Source organism: Stegodyphus dumicola, chromosome 4 (assembly GCF_044657685.1).
Source record: "Stegodyphus dumicola isolate Sdum_Otavi_A_Nest chromosome 4, ASM4465768v1".
Taxonomy (NCBI): domain Eukaryota; kingdom Metazoa; phylum Arthropoda; class Arachnida; order Araneae; family Eresidae; genus Stegodyphus; species Stegodyphus dumicola.
Genome location: NC_140771.1, coordinates 112,775,479 through 112,803,230, shown reverse-complemented (window position 1 = coordinate 112,803,230; position 27,752 = coordinate 112,775,479). Strand labels below are relative to the sequence as shown.

General features: G+C 33.3%; 1 long non-coding RNA gene across 2 annotated transcripts in view; it reads left to right on the top strand.

Moving 5' to 3' along the window:
• LOC146997643 (uncharacterized) overlaps positions 1 to 27,752 on the top strand; it is a 229,969-nt gene that overhangs the window by 163,514 nt on the left and 38,703 nt on the right. Inside the window, exon 1 of one of the 2 annotated variants that reach the window (XR_015040510.1) lies at positions 12,434 to 12,787. The exons of the other annotated variant lie outside the window; for it this stretch is intronic. This is a non-coding gene — a long non-coding RNA (uncharacterized LOC146997643). Of the gene's footprint in view, positions 1 to 12,433; positions 12,788 to 27,752 lie in introns of those variants that run through there. 2 annotated transcript variants of the gene reach the window in all.

Below are 27,752 nucleotides of genomic sequence, written 5' to 3'. Positions count from 1 at the left end.
GGGTAAGGTCAAATATACGGTATGTCTCTTTTCAATAATACCTTACTTGAGAGAGAAGTAAGAATATTTCGTATTTCCGTGTGCATGTTGTCGGTGTGTTAAGAGTCCACCTGTCACACGTCCACATGACTGTTGGAGAATCGAATGCCGGAAAGGACATGGTTGCTTTATCACGCCTCCTGGTTCGATATCAAGTAATTTCCAAGATAATTTGATACTGCATCGATTTGTTCGACTAGGAGAAGGAATAATCCTTAGTCGCTTTGTAAAAGGGACAGAATGTAAGAAATATCTACATTTGGTGCAACAAACGCACAGGTACTTTAATTTATATATATTCCGCTAACATCATATATTTGGCTAGCTTCTAGTTTGAAAATCGGCAAAAGCACAGATCAGTTTTCATATTTCCTGCTTCATAAAAACTTTAGAATCTCTGCAATTAAAGTTCAGAAACTTCTGGAAATATTTAGTATCTATTAAAAATATTTTATTTAATATGGGCATATTTCATAAAGTTGTAGGGCTTATATTTATTTTAACTAACATTTATTTTAAGTTTAAACTATCTTTCCTGTCAAGCCTTACTTTCCCCTGGAACTGCCAATGCCAGAGCATGTAAATTTTAGTAGAACGCGCAAGGATTCAAATTATCAGCGGAAGTATTCTGATTTAAATAGAAAGGAAACGAGTTCGAGGTGTGATATTCTTACTTCACGAGCGCGGAGGAAGTTGGCCAGAAATTGAAGAACCCCGCGTTTCGGCCTGTGTGCTTGCCTGGAAGTAGTGTTAATCGTTCAAGTGATCTTCAAGTTTGCTGAATTAGCAGCGGTATTGTAAAACGCGGTGAGTTAGTTACTTTTAGAGAGCCTCGTAGTTAGAGTCTTGTCTTTAGTTTCTTTTCAGGTTATTATTTTTATTTGACCGCCGAGTTGGCGCAGTTTGTGAGCGTCAAGAGCACGCACTTGTAATTTATTACGTTGAATAAAAAGGGACTTAAACCCTTATCAAGACTCTGTCTTTTATCCAGTTTTCACAGTCACCTCTTGGTTGCGTGCAAGTTGGAGGCGCGCTACGCTACATTGGCGCCCGAACACTTATCGAACTGAAATGGCCGAAAATTGGATGGAAGCCGCTGGACAACACCAAGAAATGACAAGCCAATTGGAAGGATTTGGATACCTGGTCCAGACTTTGAGAGCGTCAATCAAGCCAAACGTCAATTTCGACGGAAAAAATTCGGTGGCGATATTTCTAGAAGGCCTAGAAAATCACTTTCAGCTCTACCCTGTGCCTGAAAGACAAAAAGTTGCCATCGCCACAATCGCACTAAGAGGACAGGCCGCGCTATGGTGGAAAAATATAGGCAAATTTTTATTAGGGGAATTTGGAAGCCAGACATATACATTTGAAAATTTCAAAAAATCGTTAGTAAAAGCCTTCCCCATAGTGAAAGATAGAGCAAGGCTGGAAGCCGAACTATATAGTTTATATCAACGGGATATAGAAGAATTGACGGACTTTATTCTACGAAAAATTAAGCTGACGGATATGCTGTATGGGAAGAAACCCGATGCGGAGATTATTGAAATAATCTTACCAAGATTTTTACCCGCTGTTCAAGACTACTTTGAAATTAGAAACCCAATCACATTGCAGGAGCTCTTCGAATTGGCGGTGAAGTTCCAAAATCGCAGAATAGCGGAAAAATCAAGAGGGGCAACGTATTCTCAAAGTACCCGAAGGAAATCTTCAAATGAGGAAACCAGAAATGGAAATCGCTCTTATGGGGGAAAGAGCTATCAAGCTAACTAATCGAAACTCGAAGGTCAAGACCCAAAAAGAAAATTCGAAAATAAACATCCGCGTACCCAGAAGGCACAGATTGAAAGGAAAGCTTTAAACGAGTAGAGGGGCCTGTGAAAGGGAGGGTCCAGACCCCGGAAGTTTTAAAAAAACCCTCAAAAAGACATTTAAATACGGTCATCGTAAAAAACTCACATCTACCAATTATACAAGTCCTGGTTGGCGATGTACCAGTAGAAGCCCTCATCGATAAAGGAGCAGAAGGAAATTTTATGAGCGAAAATTTCTTCAAAAGGAATTTTTATAGGGTACGATTATTTAAAACCAAAAATACGGAAATTATAGCGGCGCAAGGAAAAACATGTCACTGCATCGGGAAATTATCATTAAAATTACAGGTAAAAGAGGAAAGCTTCAAAGTATTAATTTTTATAGTGAAAAATCTGCAAAATCCTCTTATTCTAGGTATGGAGGTTTAAGGGCCGCGAGGGCCAAATTGAATTTTCAAGACAGTTCCGTGGTGCTGGATATGGACCAGAGGGGGTGAAACCTGTGGAGACACCGCAAGTGGACCTTAGCCATCTGAATGACCATGAAAGGCAAGCAATACAGCAAGTGGTGAGTAATTTTTCTAATTTGTTTTCAGAAAAACCAGGAAATTGTCAAATAGTCACGCACAAGATTCAATTAAATGCCGAAAAAGCTTGTAGGACTAAACCTTATCGGTACGACAAACAAAAAGACGTAATCATCGAAGAACATATTCAGGAGATGTTAAAGAATAAAATAATAACGCCCATAAATAGTGAGTACGCGAGTCCAGTCGTACTATGTAGGAAAAAGAACAAGTTTCCTCCTTCGGATAAAAGGGTATGGAGGTTTGCTTTTAATTACAGAAAACTAAATAGTATAACTAAATTTCCAGTTTACCCTTTTCCGATTATAGACGAGATCATTAGACAGATCAAATCGACAAGATACATGTCTACTTTGGACTTAACGTCTGGCTACTATCAAATAGCTATGAGACCCGAAGACATACATAAAACCGCGTTTATAACAAAATCGGGCACTTATGCATTTTTACGCATGCCCTTTGGGTTGTGTGGGTCCCCATCAACCTTCCAGAGAGCTATGGACATTGTTCTAAAGCCTGTCCTAGGAAAATCAACTTTAATTTATCTAGATGATATAATTATAACGAGTAGTACGTTGGAACAACACATTAATGATCTAGAACAAATTTTTAAATTATTAAAAGAGGCCGGTCTTACAATTAACGCCTCAAAATGCAAGTTCGCAACTAAAGAACTTAAATATCTCGGTTATAAAATTTCGCAAAAGGGTATAGAAACGCAAGATTCAAAAATAAAAGCTATCAAGAATTTCCCACCGCCCAACACCGCCAAGAAACTTTTTTCTTTCCTTGGGTTATGTTCTTACTATCGATCTTTCATAAAATATTTCGCTAATATTGTTGAACCACTCTTAGTAATAAAAAGAAAAAGGGGTAAATTTACGTGGACAGCGGAAGCAAACACGGCTTTTGAAAGATTAAAATCATGCGGCTGTTGGTAGACTTTACTCGGGGAAAAACCTAACGCCCAGGTTAATAAGATGGGCTTTAAAACTCCAAGAATATAATATCAGAATAAAATATAAACCGGGTAAGGAAAACAATGTAGCTGACGCACATTCTCGTATAAAACTGGACGATGAAGGAAATGAACTTAAATGCGCTGTGTTGACTTCAAAAATTTTAGATTCTAGAGATACGATTATTACTGAACTGAAAGCTCATCCTGAATTTGGAAATATCTATGCATATTTGAAAGACCCCGAAAGCTTTGAGCACACAGATATCGATGCGATAAGAAATAGAGCAAAAAACTATGAAATAATAGATAATTTATTATTTTATACGAAAACAACAAACGAAAATCTTGAGTATAAACCAGTCATCCCAGCCTCGTTTCGATTAAGCATTTTGAAGGAATTACACGACGCGAAAACAGCGGGCCATTTAGGAGTCAGAAAGACTTTAAAAAGGGTACGCGAGGCGGTATAGTTCCCGCAATTATACAAAATAGTAACGGCGTATGTCAGGTCCTACAATCAATGTCAGTTAATAAATTATATTAATTACAGCCCGGCCGAATACTTAAATAGCATTCGCGCTACATTTCCGAATGAAATTTTAGGCATAGATCTTCTTGGTCCCTTTCCCCAGAGCGAGTTAAATAAAAATCGTTTTCTTTTAGTAATAGTAGATCATTTTTCAAAATGGACAGAAATTGTTCCACTTAAACGCGCGTCAGCCAAAACAGTCGCAGATGCATTCTTACAAAGATACATTTTAAAATACGGTGCACCGATAAAAGTCATTAGCGATAACGGAAAACAATTCATTAGTCAAATATTTGAAAACATATGCAATGGACTTGGCATACGCCATATCAAAATGGTTCCGTATAGACCACAGGCAAACATAGCAGAAAAAGTGAATAAAAACATAGTAAAAATAATTCGCAGTTACGTGAGCACACATCACAAGCGCTGGGATGGCTACATTAATGAATTAGCTTATGCTTTAAGAACGGCAAATCATGATACTACGGGAAAAACCCCAGCAGAATTATTTTTAGGCCGAAAATTAATTACGCCTTTAGATAAATTATTCTTTGCGCAACAAAGAGAGCAAGATTTTGAATAAAAAGATGTGCAAAAGCTGATTGATCAGGCGCTTAAAAGCTCGGATACGGGAAGAAATAGGCAGAAAGTATATTATGATAGAAAACGCGGTGAAGCAGATTTTAAAGTTGGGGATAATGTATTGAAGCGGAAATTTTCTTTATCAAGTGCCCCAGACAATTTTACGGCAAAGCTAGCTCCAAAATTTGAAGGTCCCTATGTAATTCAGGAAATCAAAGGAGTAGTATTATATCTTAAGAACGAGAGAGGGGAAATCTGTAAAGCAAGTCCCGACCAGGTGAAAAAATACTATAATCCAAATGATTTTGAAATCCTTAAAAGTTTCTTGCAGGACTCAAGTCTAAACGAAGTAGAAGGTCCAGAAATAACAACAACTAATCCACCACCCAAGAAACAGAGAACTGAAGAGAGACCTAGCCCTTCTACAACCCGGACGTCGGTATCAAAAAGAAAAAACAACTTTCAAACTCCAGCGTTTAAGAAAAACAAGAATAGAGATGCACCGGGTAAAGAAACCGTGGTAAAGAGCAAAACACCACCTACAACGGATCGCAGGAGAAATTATACATCAAGGAGAACGCGCACACGGCCACAGAGTCAGGTGCCAGCAACGCCGCCGTCCCGGAAACTGAAACGGCAACAGGAGGAACAAAAATATCAGGAACAGAAGAAATTCATGAAGGACTCCAGACCGGAGGACGTCAAGACCAGCCGTCCCATGGAAAAACGGAAATGCCAACAACCAGACGATTACTCCGCCAAGAGGCCAGCATGCAGAGGACGCAAAAGAAAAACTCATGTGGACGACACTCGGAGGTCAGTAAGGAGAAGATTGACGTCCATGAAACCGATAACTTGGGACCAATATTGCCAGAAAAGAATGACGGAGTTTCAATCATCGAAAACTCAAAGATAAGTTAAAATCTTCTATATTTTTTTTTCTCTTTTGTTCCGAAATGTTATGCATGAGTACGAAGTTCTATGTTTTGACGAAAGTCAATATGTCTCGGTTGAGACTTAGTTTTGTTTTACTTTATTTAGCTAAGGCAAAAGTATTATATTCTTTAAGTATAAAAGCTAAGAACAAGCATTTTCTGTTGGTCGAAAGACTAATTCTGTTATGTTAAAGCCAAAATTTGGCCGAAGATAAAAATAACTTCGTATTCTTGTATTAATAAGAATTTTACTTTCAGTGCCGCCAGCTTGGCGAAGAATGAGTAAAGTAAAAATTTATTTCTCTTATTCATTTTATAGTAAATTGTAAAAATCATATGTATTAAAATTTTGTAAATGTACGTAAATACTTGAATGTTATGTAAAAGTAGAATTTAGTCTAGAAGCATAAAATTTTAGATGCTAAAAGTAAAATGCTTAAAAGGAATGAATTAAAAATTTAAGTATTAAATTGTAGATAAAGTCATGCTTTAGAGCGAAAGCCTGCATGTTTAAAGATGAATGAGGGGGAAGTTAGAATGAATGTGTTTTGTAGGGTTCTCCACCTACACTTGAATTTTTAAGAATATTAAAGTAGCTCATCGAGTTGTAGAATGTCGTGTAAGGTGTGTCTATTTGGTCGTTGAATTCTAACAAATCATGGTGGTTAGGGGAAGTGTTGTAAGACTAAAACACGAATATTCCCGTTTGACACCACACATGGTGGAGAGCCAGGGTATAGTTAAATTAATGCTTGAAAAATTGAATGAATGTGAAGTAAGCAATAACTAAGAAAAGCGAATCGTGTAAAAAAAAAAAATTATTGTGTCAAGAAAGTGTAAATTATAATGTATTTAGAAAGATGCTGATACTTATTCCTTCCAGGTGCTGGAAGGAAAGACCAAGATTGATTGATGAAGTCCAGGAAAAGTTGCTGTAAGAAGAGAGAGTTATAACTATCAACAGAATTTTAGTATACAATTTGTTACATAAGATTTTTTGTGTAAACGAGGTTCTCGACAGTTAGTTCAGAATTGGAGAAACTTACAACAGGTCGTTTGTAGGACCTGCTTCCAAGTTTTCCAAATTCTGGCAGCGGCAAATATAGGGTTTATATTAATGTTAACTAACATTTATTTTAAGTTTAAACTATCTTTCCTGTCAAGCCTTTCCCCTGGAACTGCCAATGCCAGAGTATGTAAATTTCAGTAGAACGCGCAAGGATTCAAATTATCAGCGGAAGTATTCTGATTTAAATAGAAAGGAAACGAGTTCGAGGTGTGATATTCTTACTTCACGAGCGCGGAGGTAGTTGGCCAGAAATTGAAGAACCCCGCGTTTCGGCCTGTGTGCTTGCCTGGAAGTAGTGTTAGTCGTTCAATTGATCTTCAAGTTTGCTGAATTAGCAGCGGTATTGTAAAACGCGGTGAGTTAGTTACTTTTAGAGAGTCTCGTAGTTAGAGTCTTGTCTTTAGTTTCTTTTCAGGTTATTATTTTTATTTGACCGCCGAGTTGGCGCAGTTTGTGAGCGTCAAGAGCACGCACTTGTAATTTATTACGTTGAATAAAAAGGGACTTAAACCCTTAACAAGACTCTGTCTTTTATCCAGTTTTCACAGTCACCTCTTGGTTGCGTGCAAGTTGGAGGCGCGCAACGCTACAAAGTATAATTTGGAAGAATACGGAAACTAGGAATTAAAATATGTTTCTCACACATTCCATTATATAGATTGATGTAATCATTCTTAATATTTTCAACGATTACGAATCGTTCAAAACGTTTCGTACTTGTTCAAAACGATTACTAACCTTCGATTCGTAATCGTTCAGGATTAAAAGAAAATAGCTGAGTCCATAAATTGTTACAGTTTCACTAAGCTGATGAAGTCTGATGATATTGAAGACCAAATGGCTGAAACATATTCCAAAATTTGCATAATGATGCCTTCCAATACATATTCTCCAAAATTTAAAATCTTGTTGCAATTACTTGTTTAGTTTTTATGGAAATAGCAGATACAGAATGAACAGACAAAATAATAAAAATCAACAAAAGAACAAAGAGAAAAATATATTTTAAGAAGGATAAAAACAAACTCTTAAGTCTTTAGGTAACTGCAAATGTTACCAATATAATATTTTAAGGCATAATATTCAAAGACAAAAAAAAATTTTATGTGATTGTTTGTTTAATTTGTTTGACAATTTGTTTCCAATTCCACAACAGTTAAGTCAAATCAATGTTTATGTTAAGCAAGAAAATGAACGTCAGTTTAGCTTAGATTTTGAGTTAAACTACTGATTTCAGAAAGCAGATCCCACCCCTTCCTTGAATAAAAAAGACCTGTATCTGATAAAGCTTTATTTACGCAATACTAATGGCTTAAAAATGTCCCTCAAGCTGTTTAGCTCCTATCAGTAACTGAACCCTCTAATGCCCACCACAAGAAATTTCCAAACAAAAAATTATTTGTTAGTTAAAAGAGGGTTATGTTAGGACAAATAAAACAAACATGACGAAAAATTGTAAAAAAAAAAAAAAAAAAATTAATGTTTTTTTTTTTTTTTTTTTTTTTTTTTTTTTCTTTAATGGTAGCAAATATGCTATCATTAAAAATAGCAAATATGCAGATTAGGGTACAAATCAAGTGATTTTCAAAATTTTCAAACACATTTATTTTAGATTTCATTTAGTTTTTGTACTTATTTACAAATGATAATTTCTAAAACAGTTTCTGTCCTTGTTAGAACAAAGATATTTTCCACATTTGTCACATTTAACATGAGCAAATATTCCTCTAGGGCATATGTGGCATCATTGGCGTATGGAATTATTACACTAACCAGTGATGCACACTATCAGTTCTTTGATCCTAAAATAAATAAATAATTGAAAAACAAATATTTAAGGTTACAATATTTATATTTAAAGCTACGATATCTACATAATTTACAGATGTTACAGAATAATCAATGGATCCTCTGCTTTCTTTTTTCAATTCCTTCTCGTTCTTTAATTTACATTTCATTAGTCTGTTTTCTCTCGAAGTCCTAACAAATCCTAAATTTTTCTTGGATAATTCACATACTAATGGGATTCCAGATAAAAAGTTATCCGAAAAGATAGTAGTTTTTGTTGGATTATTTAGAGTGTTGCATGACTGCATCACAACAACAGCTCCTAGACCTAATGCGTAGGCATTTTGATCTCAATAGTAACCTTCAGATTTTCCAGTGTAAACATCAAAATCGTAACAAATGCCTGATTATCTACACCGTGTCCACATTTTTAACTATGCCTCTTATAGCACTATGCCTTTCTTATTTAACCTAAATAATTTAATATTTAATTACACTAATAAAGCTATCATATTTAGTGTAAATTTTGATCTTAAAATGTATATTATAGCGGTTTGTTAAATGCAAGTTACAACTCATTTAATCTAGAATAAAATCTATCAGCACCCTTGCTTGAGAACTTATTAGTAAAGAATAATATCTTGCTTCTAATTGCTTCAATGTGAAAAAAAAGTTTGTAATGTTAAAGAATATCTTACTTTGTAAAAAAAGTGTAAGATTAAAAAGTTAAAGAAACAATTTAAATCACTGTTTTTTTCCTGAATTTTTCGTCATTTTTAATTTTAGTTTCTGAGGTTTATTTAAATGCAAAGACATCAACCATCTAAAGCGTAATCCAAATAACTCAAAAATTTAAATTTGTCATGAATGACATTAGCATGTTTGCATTCCACATTTTAATTGCCAGTCTCCCACACGAAAGTTTTAAAAACTGAAATAACCTATTTAAAAATTATGTATAACTTATCTCTTTATTGTCTTAAGCAAACCACTTAAGAGCATGTTTCGCAGGAATTTTTATGAAGAGGCTGTTAGTTCAAATTCACAGTCACGCCAAATAAAATTGCTTGAACAATAATCCAAAGCTAGACGGTTATTTGAAACTAGCAAAAAAAGACTTGGTCTTTCCTACCTATCTAGAGTGATTAAAAAACATGAAGACAAATTTTCCTACATTCCTGCTGTCCAGTCCGAGACAATCTAAATCCTTTGATAACTTGCACGAATTAGGGAGAAACTAGAAAAAAAGAGTAAAAAAGAAAAGGACAAAACCACTACTGGGAAATGGAGTTAAACAAAACAAGATTGTCGCAGTGATTAATCTCGTATATTATTTTTCTGTCTCCTTTTAGTGTGAATAAATCTATATTCTTTGTTCTAAATCAGTGAGCTAATTAATTGAAACGAATTCAAGCGCATTTCTGCTTATTATTTTTTATTAATTATTTCGGGCATTCTCCTACCTATTTTCACTCATTTTCCTTTCACCAGCGATGATAAATGCGGGGCACTTAATTTCGTTTGATGGCGTGCAGGACCGGGGAAAAACTTCCCCGGTCCTGTTTTCTAATTATTTGGATATTTCAAGTTCCTGACTCCCTCCTCCTTCTTTCGGAGTTCAGAAAAATGATGAATGAAGGGTGGATCTCGTGGCTAATAAAACACGTTGGAGCTCATTAGGGCTTCCGGAACAAACCCACTTTTTTGGAGCTGCAACTATTACGAACATTTCACAAACCGCTCAGTGACTATAAAAGAAGATTAACAATTTCTTCTTCAGTTTAGAAGTGAAGGAAGGCAGGAGTAAAAGGAAAGAAAAAAATCACGAAGATTGTGTGTGATTGTTTTATATGATATTGAAATGCTATCATAACTCCCTTTTAATACACACTGAAAGCTTTCAATATTCTAGATAATTGTTTGGTGGAATTATAATTTTATTTGCGATTCCGTTTATAAACTGGTGGAAAACTGAAACCGGATGTTGAAATCTCTTTCATCTGACGCACCACAAAAGTTACTGTTCCACAATTAATTTTTTATCATCATGTTGGGTGATATTACGCATTTATTATATAAGCTTGTTTCAGTTGTTTGTGCATGGAGTTAAAACTGATCTTCTGAATTAGAACTCCGAAAATTGCATATTAAACTCTATTACAGAAATATGCGTTATTCCATATCACTCATATTAGCTAACTCTGGAAGTTAGTTGCTAAGTTGGCGTTAAGGAAAAGCCCTCATTATGTGATCTTTTAAGTTTAAAATGATAAAATATCTCTTATCGAATGAGATAATGTTATGTTTATTATAAAAAATAAAACACAAAGCATTTGACTCCAAACACAAAACTTGACTGAAATATTTAAATTCAAAATTTGTAGTTTTTGATATTTTTTAATCTGCATTGAGGGGTCATTAATAAATAAATTAGAATAATTCGGAGTTGAATTTTCCTCTTAAACGTTATTTAATAATGTCGTAATGTCATTCAATGTCTTATTTAATTTACTTTGCTTTTAGTAAACAATTTTGTTAAATTGGTGTACTGAGAGAAATTTCATACATGTAATTCATAAGTTTTCAAATGCTTAATTTTATTACTTTAGAATAGTACGTAATATAATAAATATGCAAAAAATTATTATACTAGAAATTATTTTTTACATTTTATTAATACAAATAATGTTAATAATTCGCTATGCTCTAATACTGAAAGCCTACCAGTATTTTCTAGATCACAATTTCTATAAGATTCTATATACAAATTCTCCACTTAAATATTATATTCATGAATACATTTCGGAATAATCTACACAGAAATGATTGCCACTTAGTCTGCTTAAAACAGAAAATTTCTCTCTTAACTTATATTTTATTTTTAATTATATACCAATGCACACATTATGCTCTTCAGTTTGTATACGGCTCCTGAATATGATTTGCAACAGTAATATCAAATATGTAGGTTAGCCTTTGGCGTGCGGGAGTCATACTCATTGCTTTTAATTTTACAATAAGTACAAAGTTTCTCTGGTTCATATAAAACATTGGATTTCGTAGTTATTATAAAATTAACATTTAATATTTTAAAATTCCCAAAAATGAATACTTGCATTACTTAAAACACTTTTTTGTTTGTAAGTATATATCTAGTATCATCAACGGCTTTTCGAAAACAAAGTTTGTGGGTGTATATGCGTTATTCCATATCACTTATATTTGTGGGCAAGGTGTATATATGGTATGAAGATTTTCTGAGCATATAGAGATTTTTGTAGGCACGGTGTATATATGATAATTTTTAAATTTGTTTAACTTCGTTTTTTTGAAACGTAAAATCGTGTACACTTGTTTTGGTTTTAAACAAACTACATAATTTTCGATATTTCTTATTTGATTGTTGCTGATAGATCGAAAAACGCGACCAACAGACTTTCCAGACTGCAAATTCTTCATATAAAATTACGCAGTTCTAAAAATACATTTATGTAAATTCCGGTAAAATCTCATACCCAGAATCAGTGAGGTACATTTGCTGCCGGTATAGAAATTCTACTGCATATAACGAGAAAGGGCATTTATATACTGTTAATTATAAATCAGTTCGAAGACAAAGTTTTAAGTTACAATTTGATCTGGTTTCATCAATGCATGAATGGAAAACTTAAATAAAGACTACAAAGTTTTTGTTAATCCTGTTTTTTTTTTTTTTCAGTCATGAAGCTTTTAAACGTATTTGAATAGCCCAAAAAAATAGAAAATCAAGTTTTTATCAATCCAACATTTGATTTATCAAATGTTTTTATTTTTGTAAAATTCTTCCAGTAACATTTATGACTGAGATAATTCATAAATAGCCATTAACTGTGATTAATCTTAGCTCGTATACATTAAGATGCCAATTCATCTTTTTTTTTAAACTCTAGTAACGTTTTGAGATTTCGAGAAGCATTATTTAGACTTCCAGTGAGTCCCAGATGAGAAACAATACTCTGAAATCTAGTAAGTGTAGAATATAAAATGTTCCTCAGTGATTTCAAACATATTTTTATAGCAAGTCCCCGTGATCGAACCAAAGTGATGAAACTAAGTTATATGTTGTTGAATTACACAGGTTTCTCGATGTATACCAAGAATGTGAGCCAGTTATTCTTGGTACTTCCTCCATGAAAGCATTCCTGCTCCGGATAAACAATTTTCGGACTGCAGTGTGCCTGTTGACTGTGAATATACCGTAATGGATACTACGATTGATATGCTAAAGGACAATTTACAAATAACGATGGGATCGATAACAAGAAACTGGTGATAGTACTGCAAGATCAAATAACTCAACTAGAAGCAAAAATCGAAAGCATCCGCTACATCAAGCAACAAATGGACGCTAGTCGCCCCGCTTCAGCCCCGAAAAAGTATACAGCTCTCTTGGCGAAAACAATTAGAGATTTGAATAGCGAAATGGAACACTTCAAGGGTAAGCGTGATTATTTTACATCACAGTTTGATAATACCCCTTCTCATAACCCTGCTAATATTTTAAATGACACTACTTTTAAAAGAAAATAACACGATATTTCGGGTACTTTAACTCGGGATGACGTCTTTACTAAACTTACGCGCGTAGCTAAAATTAGAAAAAAAAATAGCGCAATATTATAGATTTTTCAAGTGTTATCACCATTAAAAATAAATATAGCCCATTAGAGTCTCACTACCTAGATATAATCCACAAACTGAAAATAATTCTGATACACAACCAGGAACATCTGCACAATAAACACCTCCACCACAGCAGAGTAAAAAAATTCCGCCCATAATGGTCAAACCACCAGAACACACCAAGAAAAATGCCTATTGTAAGCAGCTAGAAAACCAAACTTTCACATATTGTTTTGTTAAAGTTAGTGGTGAATTTTTGAAAATCTTCCCTAACATACCATATGACCATAGAACACTTACCCAATTTCTAAAAAATTACTCCATCGAACACTACTTAATTAATGCACGTCATCAGAGACTTATTAAGGGTGTTATTCGCACTGTAGGTCGAAACCTCAGAAATCACTGAAATTCTGACAGATCAAAGCTACACTGTATGCAAAGTTCAAATGACTAGAATTTGTACTAGAGAACCCATTCCCCTATTTCAAGTCCAACTACTTCCTACACCCAACATCGACAAAATTTACGATATTACACATTTTTCACTATTCATAATTTAAGTTGAAAAATAAAACAGCTAAACCCTCATACCACAATGCCATAACTACCAGAAATTATATCATTCCTCCAAAAATTGCATCGTTGCTCCACGATACGTCAAATTCAGCAGAGAACACAAAACTTCACTCTGCCCACAAAAATGATTTATTGAAAATCCACTCTGTGTTAACTGCAATAATTCATATCCAGCGTCTTATCGTAGTTGTATAAAATTCCCCAAACCAAAATCAAATACTCCACAAACTCCTAGAAAACTGTATTCTGAAATAGTCGCAAACAAATCATACAACCCACCAAAAAATACACAGCAAACAAAAAACACTAACCAAGATCAACCCAGCCAAACAAATACTGCTTCACACATTAAAAACACTCAATCTGCCATAAATATTCACACATTAGGATTTTTAGAATTTTTTAAAGCCATAAAAGAATTCGAATCTCTCTTTGGTATCCAACTTTCCAAACTGATTTATTTAATTAATAAAAATCTAAATCAAATCAGAGCTGCAGAAACTGTTATGGAAAAAATGTATATAATTTTCTTAATGTTTGAAGAGCTGAATACTATTAATAACAGTTTACTTCTCCGAACCATGCACTTATAATCATCTAATTTCACAATTATTATTCGACATATATATATATATATATATACTCTTAATAATTTATATCATTTTAACTTTATTAGATTACAGCAGGCAAAATAACTCTATCCCTTCTATGCCGCTATTTCTCAAAATTTGTATGGCGATGAAAAAAGCCCCTCTCTCTAGCACATTGTGAATCACTCTCTACCCAGTCACATTCTCCTCAGCAGCCAATAGCGATCCTGCCTCACTAGCTTCTGCCTTACGACTCCTCACCTCTCAATCAAAGTCGAAACTTCTCTCTTACCGCCAGCACGGCACTAAGGTCCTGTTACGAAAGTATATTTTTATACGGCTCATCGTCATCAATAAAGTACACCCTCAATATTCGATCTTTTGCCACTTCATCGCTCGATTTGCCATTTGCTTCTCCTAGAGAATTTTTACTCACACATACTTCATTTTCTTGCTAGATTAATGTTCTAAAAGTGTTTCACTGGGATAGGGCTATGCACAGATCCCTAAGAAAACTGAACGATATTTCGAAGTACGTAGATTATAGGAACTACTTCCTCGGATGTCCAGCTGTCAGCGCTCAGGCGCTCCGACATTAGTCGCAAATGTAGAGTCGGGATTATTCCCACTTTTCATCACTCCTGCTCTAGTTGCGGATCTGATTCCGACGGAGTCTTTATTATTCGCTCTTTCAAATCTGGCTCCTGCGGAGTCTTGATTATTTGCTCTCTTCGCTTCCTCGTAGCTGTTCCTTCATTTCGATTCTTTGAATACTGTGGTATAATATGGCTATGTACAGTGGTGGCCAAAATTGTGGGCACTTTCGAAATTTTTATGTTTTTGAAATTTGTGTGCTTATAGAAAACGTTACATTTCACAAAATGCAATCTTGTATATATCATTTTAAAGAGAGTTTATTACTAAATTCAATACAAGACACAAAATTCAATTATTTGCAATACCAAAAAGTTAAACGATAATAGTTATCGATATACATTAGATAGTGACGATTGCAGTGAGTTATCAGTACTTAGTAGGGTACCCTTTATTTTTTATTACAGCTTCACATCGATGTTTCATTGAGCTGATAAGAGTTTTAAGCTCTTCTTTCGTTGTTACTTGATGCCAGGAAACAATTATAGCTTCAATTAGTTCCCTTTTATTCGATGGGCGCCTCATTCGGACAAGAGTTTTCAAACGGTGCCACAAATATTCGATAGGATTGAGGTCTGGACTGTTTCCTGGCCATGACAACAATTTAATGATCTTTGTACGAAACCACTCTTTCGATATTTTGGCCGTGTGGCAAAGAGCAGAATTCTGCTGAAAAATAAACGAAGCATTGTTGGGAAAGAGATCTCTGATGGAAGGTAGACGTTTTGGTTCTAGAATAGTGTCAATGTATTTTCTGGTAATCAGTGTCCCATCGATGACATGAAGGCAACCAATACCATCTGCTGACATGCATGACGAAATCATAACACTAACTGGGTTCTTCACAGTTGCTTGAATGCAGTCAGGATGTAGTTCTTCTCCTATTTTACGTCTTACATATTTTCGCCCATCACTACCAAATAATATCTTAGTTTCATCACTCCATATAACTTGTGACCACTGATCATCTGTCCAATTAATGTGTTCCTTTGCCCACTGTAGTCTTTTTTCTTCGTTGCTGAAAATTAAGATAATGCGTTTTTCGTGGAATTCTACCTCTCAGTCCAACATCTGTTAAACTTCTCCTGATTGTTCTTGAACTGACAGAAACACCAGCATCATTCAAATCACTTCTGATGGCTGCTGATGAGATTTTTCTATCTTGGAGACATAGTCTTTTTATTCTTCTGTCATCAATAGATGTGGTGCATCTTTTTCGACCTTTTCCTTCTTTATTTTTTATTGAATTTGTCTCCTGATATCGTAAACAAATCTTTTGGACTCCAGATGTAGTCACTGAACCACCTACCTGTCTTGCAATTTCAGCATAGTAAAGACCATTTTCTCGTAACACAATAATATTACATCTCTTTCTAGGTGTCCAATCTACTCTTTTATTTGATGTCATTGTTTCTTGACTAAATATTAAAAATTTTTACAAAAATTCCTACTTGTAATTGCAGTGTATAAGAAACAGGTTCTCCTTTTACAGAACAAAGCAAAATAATGAATTCTTTCAAGTGTAAACATGATGTCAGCTTCTACTGGCAGTTATTAACATTTGATTGGTTTTCAGAACAAGAACAGTGATTGACCAGGAAAGCTAGACATTACAAACCACTTCATAACTGTGTTTTTTATTTATATTAAAGTACATATGACTTGTTTTGTATTGCAAATAATTGAATTTTGTGTTTTGTATTGAATTCAGTATTAAATTCTCTTTAAAATGATGTATACAAGTTTGCATTTTGCGAAACTTATCATCTTCTATAAGCATACAAAGTTCAAAAACATAAAAATTTCCAAAAGAGTCCACAATTTTGGCCACAACTGTATATTAGATATTACATTACAATATTACTGTAATACTTATGTAAATAATAAATTGTATTTTTATTTATTTACTTATTTGACTAACGTCTTGTAACCAAGTGTTGAGAATTTCTCTTTTATCTTCTTTAGAATTAGTATATATTTATAAAAATAAAATTTTCAATGCAACGTATTTTTTCAAGATTGCAGAACAAAATGTGGATTCTACAGAATAGAAGAAATTTGAGTGATATAATTATATAATTTCGTCAAATTAGATAAAACAGGAAAATGCTGGTATTGTCAGCAGACAATTTCCCATTCTTTGGGATCTGTCACCAATCTAAAAATTTATTTTTATATTGTATTTTGTAGTAGAAACAGAATAAAAATTATAGTAATAAAATAATATAATATTTAACATAAGTTGGTTTACGTTTAATTAATTTTTAACTTTCAGCATTTTCTATTCCATAATTTTATTGCAGTTCTATGTAGGAAGTTTTTTTTAGGAAAATGTACAGTTGAAGTCTCAAATGTACAGTTGAAAGAAATCAGTCAAGGCAGTGAGCGGTTTGGTTAAGTTGATTCCAGCGATCTCACTCCTTGAGTTCTTTCTGTTTTTCACCCATCCTTGCACACCGTAGTGAGCGGTGAATCGTTAAAAAGACTACTAATTTGAGTGAGCAACCGGTTCCGATCTGATCCCTTAAAACAGCGGTTTCGCCATATCTAGATCAAACTACGAAACATATTAAATAAAATTACACCGAAAGGAAATTTGAACGCCCGCATGTTCATAAACGGCTTAATTTGCATAAAATACGATTAAAACTGCCACTGTCATCTAGGTTTTACCATATACACATCTTTCTTATAATTAGCATTTACACATTTTCATGTACCTAGATTTTACTAAATTTGAAGCAGTTGTTTGCAGTCCTTGTGATTTTTCTATATACTAAGTCAAAAATAATATATCTTAAGTATTAAAATTAGAAAGGTAACTTATAAGCTTTCATTGATAGTATAATGTAAACAAATAACACCGAATAGAATGTAAACAAAATTAAGCAAAAGTCCAGTTATGACAGCGGCCATGATAAGTCGTGAATTTTCATATTTCATTTTCATTGCACGGGAGAGGGAGGCATATTTCTATTTATTCTTACCTCCTTGATGACAATAAAGAGCTACATCAATTCTCAAATTGTTGCCACCACATATTATCGCTCTGTATTATTTTTAAAGATATTAAATATAGCATAATCTGAGTGAATTTATATATGTTTCTTGCATTGTGAATAAACCAGTACTTAGATCCATCAATATTTGAATAACGTAGTTCTCCACCCAAACGATGGTACCCGGAAGCCCGAATTTTGAATTTCAAATTTGTTTTATTATTTATTTTATATTTTGTAAAACTTTCACGAATTTTTGATTAAAAAATTCAACGATCTCGAAACCAGCAATGGCAACAATGTGCAGAACAAAACATTTTTATCTCCAGCACGCGAAACTGAGTATCGGATATTCTAAAGGTATGTTTCCTTGAAATATTTTCTGAATTTGCCGTTGACTTGAATTATATGTGGCACAAGTGCGAAGAATGTGGAATTTAATAAATAACGTTAACACACAAAACGCTAACAATAAAAAGTCAAAAAAGAATTTGTAAGCTATCTTAATAAGAAAATTGAACATTTTTGTGATAAACTGAGAAAAGACTAAACAAAAATAGAAAAGTGTATACCAATACTTAAGACTACATCGGGAATTTTAAATTATGCTACTTTTAAATTTTTTGTTATTTTGCTTTTGCATTGTATAAGGCGTAAGAGAGAAGAAAATTCTGCTTACTAAGAAGACGAAAAAAAATGAGTTAGCAGAAGGTAGTGCAACAGCAGTTTGGTAGACAGCGAGCTCAGTGAGAGTGCAAAAAACCTAACAAACCCATTTGTGTGACCGGTAAAGTCAGCTTTCAGCTTTCTTCTTCTTCTTTTTTTTTTTTTTTTTTTTTATTTTTTCTGTTAAATTTATTTTGCATTATTATTTAATTCATTGCTTATCTTGTGAGGTTTAAATAAAAACTTATTTTATAGTATTAAAAGGGGAAAATAACCTTCTGAATGTGTTAGGATTTTTATTGTTGTAGCGAAACATTTTATGCGATTCTAGATTAATATACATTTAAACGAACATGAGAAAATTATATACTTCCTGAATATTTTAAAAATGAAAAATATTTAATGTCATTCTATAAAATTCTTGAATATTTTTAACTAGCCATAATTTGAGTGAATTTTTGTTTCAGTTAGTTCGATTAAGACTAAAAAAAAATAATATTAAGAACTGCATCTGTTGCTTTCAAATAGCTCAAATTGTTAATCGATAATAGAGAGAGTCAGTCTGAAAGATAAATATCTTAATCTTGAGGATCTTAATGCAACACATTCGAGTGAAAATAGAAACAACGGATTAAAATGAAATAATGCAAAATTCTGCTTCTATACAAATAACATTTTGTGCTTTAAAGGAAAAAAAATTATCTTATTTTTATTCACGATAAAACGAAGTATTCTTTTAGGATTTAAGTATCTGTTTTTGTAATTGAAGTAATTATAATGTATTCAAAAAGCGTTTCGTTTGTATATTTTAAAACTTTAAATTTTATAATTTTCCTATATTTTTCATTTAAATGGAGTATTCTTTGAAAAAATTAGCGATTACGAAACTACTCTTCTCTCAGTAGATTTTATCAACTGAATTAAAATTAGCAAATCTTTTATCATGCGTATTGTTTTTCTAAAGAATAGCTGTTTCGAATTTAATTACGTTCAAGAAAATTAAAAATCTAAAAAATACTTTTACATACCATTTTAAGGGGTCAGGAAACGTTCCAATTTATCTTCTCATACACGAAAATGGAATTTCAGTGAATATCTAATCATGTTCCTTTTGTTATCTAGGATCCTAACTTCTTTATGAGGGTTTAAATGTATTTTAGACGATACAAAATATTTCAGAATCTGGAAAATGAAGGCTATCTAATAGAAGCTTCGCTTTATCTAAGAGTATTCACTCCTCTAACTCTGCTCTATATTGCGATTGAATTTTTTTCTTTTCTTTCCATCACAATCCCAAAGGCCACTTTTCTCTCTTATGGTGACCAGAGCTGCGATGCTGCCAATCAGTCCGAGAGGGAGAACTTTGAAAAAAGAGAAAAGGAAAGTCTGATTGAGTGTCAAGATACATCCGTACGAGGCTGATGGGTGAGCCCAAATGACTTGGGAAATAGTTATTGATACGCTACATGTTGCTCTGCCTCGAACTGCTTCGTAATCACGTAATGCCCACCATAAGGTAGTTCTTGTGCATTACGTGAGGTTTTCGAATCCAGTCTTGCTGCTGTACTGAATAACTTATTTATAAGGAATTATAAATTTTCGTAGTAGTATTATATAATGCAGACAACATTAGAAACATAAAGTTGTTATACGATTTTTTCTTTGAAATTTTGAAATATAAGGATATGATTTTACGAAAGCTTTTAGTAAAGTTTAATATTGCATTTGGGAAAAACACTGCATTTTAAACCGAGCCTTACTTAAACTATACATATTAATAATCTAAACTATACCTAAGGTTTAATCTACATTGTTCATACTATCAAAGTATTTTACGCATAAGCTACGATATACTGTGAGTATCCAAGAATGTTTTTCCTACTTCTCTACGTTTTCCTTCTTGCAAAATGTATCACTTTTACGTAGTCCTAATAATAATAGCACATTCATACCATTTCACTAGTGTCAGATATAGATGGGAAATAGGTCAAAGGTGCCTTCCTTGGAATCTGAACACCGATCTTCGGATTGTTAGCTGGACCCGGTTTTCAATTACACCACGAAAGCACGTGGTGAGGGAGGAAAAAATACTCTAAAATCATATATATTTAAATTTATAATACTGATTTTTATATCTATTTACATACACTAGAGTGTCTTGTATATATAAATATAATTGTAAAACATTTTCTACTTCCTTTTATATATACATATATAGTATGTATAGTATATATATATATATATATATATATATATAGACCAATGGTGAAATTCTCTCTCTCTCTCTATATATATATATAGAATTTCACCATTGGTCATGCAGGTAGTGTGCCGCGGCATTAACTATGTAATTCTGCATCAATTTTTAGAGAGAACATGCCAGAGGGGAGGTTCAAATGGTCTTCCATCCCTCTTTCCTACCAGCACCCTTTCAAGAGGACTTCTCGCAGTTTTTTTTAATGCTCCTTGCCACGCAAACACGCATGTCCTCTCTAGGATTGGAACCCAGGCACATCGATACGGAAATCAGCATCACTGCGCACTAGCATAATATGTATATATAGAGAGATAGTTCCCTTTGTATATATATATATATATATAGCTCTCTTTTTGTTTGTATATATATATATATATATATATATAATAAAATAAATTGTAGTTAGCTCCCCAAAAAGTTACCAGGAGCTGTGGCTCCAAGAAAAGTTCAACACAGTATTTTTTAAAAAAAACAATGACATTGAAGGGTGAAAAATTAGGCTACACGCGAAATAAAATGTATAATATAAAACACAGTAAAATACTAATCGTTGGAAACAGTTTAATGGCAAAAAATATAGTAAAATATGTGATAAGTGAAATGTTAAAACATATAAAAAACCGATTGAAGGAATAAGTTAAAACAAATAAAAACATAAAAAAATATGAAAAATATAAAAATATAATAAAAAAATTAAAAATTATAAAGCGGAAAATGGTAAATTAGCTCAAATCGACGTCCAACCTGGCTTTTCAATCGGTTTTTTATATGTTTTAACATTTCACTTATCACATCGATAGGTATTTTACTGTATTTTTTGCCATTAACCTGTTTGCAGCGATTAGTATTTTACTGTGTTTTATGTGTTTTATATTATACATTTTATTTCGCGTGTAGCCTAATTTTTCACCCTTCAATGTCATTGTTTTTTCAAAAATACTGTGTTGAACTTTTCTTGGAGCCACAGCTCCTGGTAACTTTTTGACGAGCTAACTACAATTTATCATCTTCTCTTTTCCTTAATTTTGCAGCATATTGCGAAAACATTTTTAGACAAAATTGGTCTTTTTATTTAGTACTTACTACCTAGCTTTTTAATTATATATAAGAATATTTATAAAGAGAGTTTGAAAAATATCTAGTAAATATGTAAAGCTAAGTAGAAGGGACCGAAATTAACTTATTTTGTAACAGAATGTTTTCACTCAAATGCCATGTTAAGGTGGTATAGGGAGCTATTAAGAGGGAGTTAAAAGCATTCTGGTGGCTTAAATTGTCGTTCCCTGTGTGCGGTCTGAGAGTAGTATGCATCGTTAATCGAAAGCATAGTTCGACAATATCTGTAGAGATGCAGATGGAAACAGAGCAGCTGCTCAAAGGAATGAGTGGGAATCGTTCATTATATCTTTTTTTAACAGCTACTGTCTTTTAACATCAGCAGTATACATAAAATTCATGTCGAGAAGCTTTATGTTCTTGTAGCGATATATACTGATGCAAAGTCACACAAGGAATGAAAGTGTGCGACAGTTGATCACTTTTATCTTCTACTCAGGAGCAAACTGTACCTCCTCAATATTGCATTTTGGCACACATATTCTATTAAAAATTTGCTTGTTTCGGTCTCCTTTACATTTTTTCCAAATATTTCCCGAGCTCCCTCTATATACTTATATATATAATGTAATAAAGGCTTATGAACTAGATAAAAAGGACCTATATATATATATATATATATAGGTCCTTTTTATCTAGTTGACAAATGACCCAAATATATATATATATATATACATACATATCTGCCTGCGTGTGCACTCACATGCATATAGATAAAATTAGTATTAAAATATCTACCGAAAAATCTACGATATTTTCTTCTTTTTTTATTGGGGGGGGCACTAGCCATTTTAGGCTTTCGACGCTACTAAGACTAAATGCGGTGGTCAATTTATTATGGAAGCATCTAACAGGTGGTCACTATTACCTCCTATGAAGGGACATACAATTTACATCCATGCCTTTTTCTGGATTCGAAAGCGGAACGTTCGGTACGGCAATCAGACTCACCCGTTTGAACTGTCAAAGAACGAAATAGAAAGTATATATAAAATGCTTTGGAACTATACACAAATTAGTCTGTAAATTTCTATCAGTCGCAAAAATCATCGCCTAACTGTCTAAAACGAAATATTGACATTTACGTGAAAATAAATTCTCTATCTCAGTTTAGTTTTAGGAACATTATCGTGTTCTTGTAAATTTTTAAATGTGCATCTATTAATGAAGGAACACTTGAGAATAGCTAAGTTCCGAAAATCCGAAAAATAAGGTTGGTCAAAACCATATTAAATGCATCAACAACTTATAATACAAATGTTAATTTATTAGAATTATAGATATTTTCGACATGAGAAATATATAAATCTCAGTACCTCACACAATCTCCGTTGATGACTGTAAATGGCTCAATATAGAGTAAAGGATATTACTAGGAGTGAAGTATATCATTACACATTATTTCTAAACAGTTCTAAAATTTATGTACCGTAGCGCAAATGTTAAAATTATTGGGTTAAGTGCCCAGGAGAAAACAAATCTGATGAACATCCAGACTGAAGAAGTGAATGTCTAGGAGATATTTAACATTGCTATGTACAGCTGCTTAGTGACCTATCGGTAACCGGTTTTATGTTGACCCTGAAGGTAAGGAAAATATGAGGTTGAAAGTCTTCAGTTATATAACTATTACTGGTAAATACGTCAAGATAACGTACAGGTACAGGTAGAAGTTAAGGAATGCCAGAAATCCATCATTGCTCGTAAAAAGTACAGTTAGCCTCAAATATTGAGTACTTCCACCCCAGTTTTGAGAGAGAACACTCCGGGAGCTCTACTCTTTCACTACCCCCAACCTCTCGAGAGGCTAGTCGTGCACTTTTGCCACACAGGGAATATGTGCTAACAAACAACCCTGCTTTCTCCGGGATTCGAACCTCGGTCCATTTGTGCTCAGCATCATAGACCACTATGCCGACATGGTCGTAATCAGAGAATCTTAACAGGTGCAAGAGGCGGTGGAATTCAGAGGCATCCATTATCATTCTGGTTGATGTATGATACGTATAGCAGTGAAATATGCAGGACCAACTTGATTTATCACTGAGGTATCGCCAGGTATGATACAACGAACAGAAGAGGATTTCATGTGAAAAGACGTTGTCATGTCACTTGACCCTCCATAGGCAACTTTTTGCGGCGATAGAAACTTGTAGTATACATGCAATGAAAAACACAAAATTGGACCATTTAATTGGTACAATTTTCCTTCTCTGAATTTGTAGAATCATTAGGTTATATCGATGCAGGAAAATGAAAAATGTGCTATGTCCTGGCCGAGATTCAGTCTCTAGACCTCCCGAATACGCATTGAGAGTGCTTCCAGCTAGAGCACGAAAGCATGCTGAAAGGAAGGAGAAAGTAGCTTATATACTCCCTTTTCTAAAGGGTGTCTGGGGATTAGTGTAGCAGAACTACAAATCCTGGTGGTGACGAATTATCGTCCATCACCTTTCAGTTGGAACGCCACTTTTAGAGTCTTTTAGAACTTTTTAATGTCAGGAAACTGAAGAAATCCGCAATGCCATGCCCGAAATCCGAACTTCGGATATACCGAACATACGTCAAGCGTGTCTGCAGTTACACCACGAAAGAAGGAGAAAATACCTTCTAAATTTATTCGACATATTTATGCCTTCTGATTTTATATGCTCGTTCATTAAATTTTGTGTTATCAGCTTAAGTTTCAAAAGAAGGTTTTTGAATTAAAAAGTTTATGTCTTTTAATCTCCTAGTTTGCAGGCGTGCATCACTCATTTTAATTTGTGAATACACGTATATTGTCCAGGATAAATAAATTTAAGAACCTTTTCACTTCTACTTAAATTATTACATAAACTCATTCTCAAGAATGCTGATTTTGTTACCTTTACCTCTCCGTTTGTAAAATGAAATGTTTATGATACTCTGTCGAAAAAGAAAAAAGAAACACTAAATGGAAATTTAACAAATTTATTTAAATCTAAGAACCAGTTTCATATATTACTGATGCATTACAGAAAGAAAATTAGTTTAACATATTTAAATTACATTTTAAAAAAGGATTTCCAAATAAGTAAAATGATGCAAAATGGGACAGAAAATATAAACATTCTTGCAAAGATAGATCCAGGTTTATAAACTGCTGTTTCCTTTTGCGTTTTAGATGGATAATATATAAATATCTCATTAATATTAGGCAATTCAAGAATATTATTTTTGGCTTAGATTTTAATTTAAACGGATCTGGTTTTGAAGGCGAACATGACTCTCCTCAAAAAAGGAAAAGGCAAAAGCTCAGGAGCAAAAAATTCCTTCTGACAAAGAGGGACATGTGCATGTGGGCCCTCGAAATCAAAAGAATTTCAGCTAAAATCTGCTCCAAAAACAAGGTTGTGTTTTGCCTAATTTAAAGGTTTGCTTTGACATGATTCTCTTCCAGTGTCATATTTTTCATTCATTCATGAATATTTAATAATTTGAAAATATTTATCAAACAATACTGTAATATTATGTGAGTGTAAGGAAGACTGGAAGTATGAATTAATAGCTAACTCATAAATAAACTATTTTAGATATGTTAAACAGGCCTAAATTATTTCTTAAAATTAACTGCAAATTTTATAATCTAGTTTTGATTACAACTCATTGATGAGTGCAAAACAAAAGTAAAAAAAATAATAAATTATCCAAAGAGGCCCCAATTCCTAATTTAATGAAAGAAAGCTGTCATCGCATTTAAATCCTTTCTAAACTGAAACGAATTGTGGTATTTCGGTGTTAGGATTATAAAATAATTTCTGACCATGCCATTTATGACTGAAAAAACAAATCATCAACATATACAGAAGATTGGGGAAGAACACAAATCAACATAACTAACAGCTCCTCCATTGTTTTCTTGAGAAAGAAAGTGCAATTCCCGGATGGCTCTGCAGGGGCGTAATGTTAACGGCCGGAGTTGGAAGAAAGAAGGAAATGACGGGGAGCAGTAAAGGAATCAAACGGAGTGAAAATCTCCTGCCACGAACATCTATTAAGCACTGCATCAAGCTATAGTAGCGCAGAACTCAGCCTTCAAGAAGATTCCGGTGGAAAAATAACAGTCAAGAACTGTATACGCTTGCATTTGTTGTCTCGGGATATGATATGAAGCGAAGCCATAAAAACATTACTGGAAGGAGGTTTGTTTACTCTTGTTCGGACGACTTCGTCTACGAAGGAAAACCCAATTAGAAGACATGTAGCGTGGGTATAAGGTGGGATTATGCGGCTCCCCTCCCCTTTTGCAGAACTTGATGGCTGTGTGTATTGAATGTTTATTTCTTACAAAGACAATGATAACACAGATGGTGTAATTCCTTTTCTTCCGTAGGAACAAAATGCATTTTATATAATAATTTCACTATCCAAGAAACTAGAAGGAAATGTTGTATTGTTTTGTAATTCGTGAAAGAAAATAATATTTAGAGAATTTCGTTTTTTATACTGAAAGCAGACAAGTTTTTACACTTTTCGAAATGACTTCTAAAAGTTATATTATGTTGAAATCAGAAAATTAAAAGTGTTGATGTGATACAGCAAAATACTAACTAAAGAAATCAATTTTCGGGCTCCTACATACAGTTTAATTTCTTTTCCCACAGGAGATACATACGGGTGTCGCTATTAAAAATATTGATGTCTATTCTTTTTGTGCTTAATAAATAGCTTCGTTTATGAATGAGCGTTACTGAATATAGAACTAACTGATTTTTCTAAAAGCGTCTCCTACAATTCTTATTTGCAGTGTTTTAAAAAGGTATTTACTTATTTCAAAAGTAAACTTAACATCATTTACAGTTATGTTATCTTAACATTATGTTATTTATGTTATTTAAAGATTTTATTGTGAGCCCAAAAAGTGTCTTAAGAATAAAGCGGCACTTTAAGGGATATCTATAAGAATGCATATGAACTTTTTGCTACAGATTCCCATGTGTTGAAAACATTAAAAACGGCAGCAACTGACGGACAGCGAGCCGTATATGGTTAATCAGATTCTCTATTCTCATCAATGTTTAAATAGATTAAAAACATGCTCATTTAAGCTGCCTATATGAAAGGGCTAACAGGGATAAAGGTTTCTCTAAACTGTTCTTGAAACTTACTGAGCTTTAGAAAAATTTGCGATTAATCAAAACTTAATAACATCGCTTCAAAAATGTTTTTATAAGTTATATTTGAAGAAAATACCTCAATGTTTTCAAAAAAGCTGTATTATTATGTTAAATGCATTGGGGCAAATATTAAAATAGAGTATTTCTAACACGTAGCACTACTAGGTATACTACGATTATCGAGTTGTAGAGTAATCATTTTCCTATAGCTCAACTTTTTTTAAATTATTTTTAAGCAAAAGTATAGGAATTATTTCAGTCTTGGACTAGGTATATATCCAAATATTGCAAGAGCTATTTGCGGCTTAAAAATGAAATATACGGCTGAGTCCAAATAAATATAGATATTTAAGTAATGTAATAGATGGAACAATTTCCTTAATATTATCATAAAATACTGCCACAGAGAAAATGCTAAATTTATCACTGCAGAAATTTGTATAAGCATAAATACAGACAGAAGCAGAAAGAATAAAAGAAAGAAAACGTAATCGCAAACTCATTGTTTACTGATCATGACTTGCACATAAATTTGTCTCATGCGATAACAATTGGTCTCCGATGCAACAATTCAGTTGCTTATTATGCAACCATTGAATAATGAAACGCATTGCATTTTACACAGAACATCTACTTACGTTAATATAATTAGTATAACGTGTTAGGATATTTTTCTCCTTCGTGCTTTCTCCCTAGTTTTTTTTTAGCATATGATTTAGCAAGCACGTGAACAATCAGTGAAGATAACCATTCCACGTGGTTGCAGGAATCTTTCATTTTC